Here is a 4370-nt window from a genome sequence, read left to right as displayed (position 1 = left end):
CCCGGGAGTCATATTCCACGTTGCCAGGGAGATTCACTCCCTTGGGGATAGACAGCATTTTAAAGGATTGACATCTTACATAGTATTTTCTACCTCCACAATGGAGTTAAGTTAGAAATCAATAACAGAAAGATATTTGGAAAATCACAAACACTTGGAAATTAAGAACAAACTTCTATATAACCAATGGATCAAAGAAGAAATTACAGGAGAAATTAGAAAATATTTTTTACCTGAATGATAATTTAAAATTAATATATTAAAATATGAAATACAGCTAAAGTAATGTTCAATGGTGAATTTGTGGGTTTATTGCTTATATTAGAAAAAAAGAAAAACCTATAATCAATGATCCAAGCTTCAACCTAAAGAAGTAAGAGAGAAAAAAGAGCAATTTAAAACCAAAGTAACCAGAAAGATGAAAATAATAAAGATGAGAATGGAAATCAATGAAATAGAGAACAGAAAAATAATAGAGGAAATTATTGCAATCAAAAGCTGATTTTTTAAAAAATCAATAAAATTAATACACCTCTAACCAATGTGATCAAGGAAAATTAAAAACAAACACAAATTATCAATATCAAGAATGGGAGAGAGGACATCACTACATATCCTACAGATATTAAAATGATAAGAGAATTTTATAAATAAAATAAATAAATTCAACAACATAGATGAAATCAATTCCAGAGAGAAACAAATTTTGAAAAATTACTCAAAAAGAAATAGACACCCTTAAGAGTCCCATATTTAAAAAAACAAAAAAAAACAAAAAAACTTGACTTGTATTTGAAAACCTCCCCACAAAAAAATAAAATAAACTCCAGGCCCAGATTGTTTAACTGACAATTTTTATCAAATAAATAGGAAAGAAATGCCAATCCTATACAAACTCTTTTAGAAAATAGAAAAGGAGGGGAAAATTACTAATCAATATTCTGAAGTCAGCATTAATCCAAAACCAAAATCAGATAAATATGTTACAAGAAAAGAAAATGACACACCAATATTCCTCATAAAAATAGACCCAAAATTCCTAAATAAAATAGCAGCTAAATGAATCCAGCAAGCTACCACAAAGAATAAAACACCATGAACAAGGAGATTCTATCCTGGGAATTCAAGTTTATTTAACATTTAAAAATCCATCAATGTAATCCACCATGTTAAAATAATAGAAGAGAAAGAATGTATGATCATCTCAACAAATGCAGTAAAAGCATTTGACAAAATTTAAATCTTGCCCATGATAAAAAAGAAAACTCTCAGAAAACAAAGAATAAAAAGAAATCTCTAATCTGATAATGGGCATCTACAAGAAATCCACAGATAACTTTAAATTTAATAGGGTATGCTGTACCCCTAAGAACAGGAGTAAGACAAGGATGTCCACTTTCACCACTTCTGGTTAACACTGGACTGGTGGTCCTAACTAGTACAATAAGGCAAGAAAAAGAAAGAAAAAGCTTATTGATTGAAAAATGAAAAAATAAAATTGTCTTTATTTGCAAATGACATGATTGTGTAGCTAGAAAGTTCTAAGGAGTCAACAACAACAACAAAAAATACCAAAGCTAATAAATGAGTTTGGTAAGTTATAGGATACAAGGTCAATAAACAAAATTCAAATTTTTTTCTATATAATATACTAGCAATGACCAACTGGTAGCTGCAATTTGAAAAACTTTACCACTAATAACAGCATCCAAAACATTACTTAAAATAATTTTTTATTTTAATTAATCTTTTATTCAATCAATCATTTCTTCTTTAAATCAAGCATATGACTTATTTACACATGAGCATTCTCTCAGTGACTTTGAAATATCCTAGTCAGATGGATGGGACACAAGACATGGACCAGTCCTGTGTAATGAAATAAATTGTAGGCCACAAATATAAGCCACAAATGTAATTGAAACATTTCTAGTAGCTACATTAAAAAAGATACAAAGAAATTGGTGAAATTAATTTTAATAATAAAAATATATATTAACTGATTATATACAAAATATTATCATTTTAACACATAATTCATGTAAACATGATTAATGAAATATTTTACTTTCTTTTGAGGTTACTAAGTCTTTTAAATGCTGTGTGTATTTTATACTTATAGTATATCTCTATTTGGATTAGCCATATTTCAGATGCTCACTAGTCACGTATGTGGCAATTGTGTTGAACAGCACACACTGAATTAGTAATGTAAATAAAAATTAGTTAAGATTTGTATAGTACAAAATCTTAACTATGTGGCTAAAAGTTCACATTTAACCACATTCAAATAGATAATTCAGTGCTGTTAATAGCATTCACAATGTTATGCTACCATCATTACCAAATCTTTCCCATTGTCCCAAACATAAACTCTGTATTTAAGCCTTACCCCCCCTTTCCCTACCCCCACCTTGTCCCCCTGGTAACCTCTGTTCTGGATTTTGACTGTATAAATTTGCTTCTTCTAATTATTTCATATCAGTGAGCCATAACAATGTTTGCCTTTTGGGCCTGGCTTATTTCACACAACATGATGTCTTCAAGGTTCATTCATGTTGTCACATGTATCAGAATTTCATTCCTTCATATGGCTGAATAATATTCTGTTGTGTATATATCACATTTTGTTTATCCATTCAATGGTTGATAGACACTTGGGTCACTTCCATTTTTTGGCAATTCTAAATAATGGCAATATGAATATCAATGTGCAAATATCTATTTGAAGGAACAAATTTACCAAAGGATGTGCAAGAAATGTACACAAAAATCTGTGGAGAAAAATTAAATAAGATACAAACAAACGGAGAGAGAGTCCATTTTCATGCATAAGAAGGCCAAGTGTTGTTAACATATCAATTTTCCCTAAACTGATCTATAGCAGCACTGTCTGAGAGACACCATTAAAAAAGAGAAAAGGCCAGCCACAAATAGGGAGAAAATATTTACAATAAGTATGCCTGAAAAAGGTCTGGATCCAGAGTACACAAAAAAACTCTTGCAACTTGATAATAAGAAGACAGGCAATCCAATTAAAATTGGGAAAAAAATACTTGAACAGAAATTTCACAAAAGAACATGTGGAAAATAAGGAAATGAAAAGATGCTCAATGTCTTAGTCATTTCTGAAATGCAGATTAAAACCACAATGAGACACAGCCACAAACACATTAGAATAGGTAAAAAATTTAAAACTGATAATACCAAGTGTTAGCAAGGATGTGGAGCAACTGGAATTTTCATAGATTGCAGGTGGAAATGTACAATGTTATAGTTTAGCAGTTTCTTATAAAGTTAAATATATACTTACCATATGATTTAACAATTTCACTCTTAGTTATTTACCTAAGAGCAATGAAAACATAGGTCCACATAAAGATTTGTTCATGAGCGTTCACAGCAGTTTTATTCATAAACAACCCATGATCCATCAACAGGTGAATACATAAATGTATTATGGTATTTCCATAAAATAGAATAATACTTAGCAATAAAAAGAAAGGAATTTTCATATATTCAACAACTTGAATGAAACTCATAAATATTATGGTAGGCATATGTGCTGGTTTGAGTGTATTGTGTCCCCCAAATGCCATTATTTTTGTGGTCTTGTGTGGGGCAGACGTTTTGGTGCTGGTTGGATTTGCTTGGAATGTGCCCCACCCAGCTGTGGGCAATGATTCTGATGGGATGTTCCCATGGAGGCATGGCCCCGCCCATTCAGGGTGGGCCTTGATCGGTGGAGCTATATAAATGAGCTGACTCTGGGGGAGGGAACTAACGGAGTGCAGCTGGGAGTGATGTTTTGAAGAGGAGCAAGCTTGCTAGAGAGGAACGTCCTGGGAGAAAGTCGTTTTGAGGCCGGAGCTTTGGAGCAGATGCCAGCTGCCTTCCTAGCTAGCAGAGGTTTTCCGGACGCCATTGGCCATCCTCCGGTGAAGGTACCCGATTGCTGGGGTGTTACCTTGGACGCTTTGTGGCCTTAAGACTGTAACTGTGTAGTGAAATAAACCCCCGTTTTATAAAAGCCTATCCATCTCTGGTGTTTTGCATTCTGCAGCATTAGCAAACTAAGACAGCATATATCTTATGATTCATTTTTATGAAACTCTAGAAAAGTTTAATCTAATCTATAGTGACAGAAAGAGCACTGGTTGCTGGTGCCAGGAGGTGGGAGATAGACTTGCTAGGAAGGAGTACATGGGAATCTCTTGGAATGTTGGAAATGCTCTATTTTGATTGTGGTGGTTTTATGGGTGCATACAGTTGTCAAAACTCATCAAACTGTTCACTTAAAATGATAATAATAATAAGACAGGCAATCCAATTAAAATTGGGAAAAAATATTTGAACAGAAATTTCACAAA

The sequence above is a fragment of the Choloepus didactylus genome, chromosome 13, assembly GCF_015220235.1.
Source record: "Choloepus didactylus isolate mChoDid1 chromosome 13, mChoDid1.pri, whole genome shotgun sequence".
NCBI classification, from domain to species: Eukaryota; Metazoa; Chordata; class Mammalia; order Pilosa; family Megalonychidae; genus Choloepus; species Choloepus didactylus.
The sequence above is the reverse complement of the archived record's forward strand: the minus strand, read 5'-3'. Positions refer to the sequence as shown.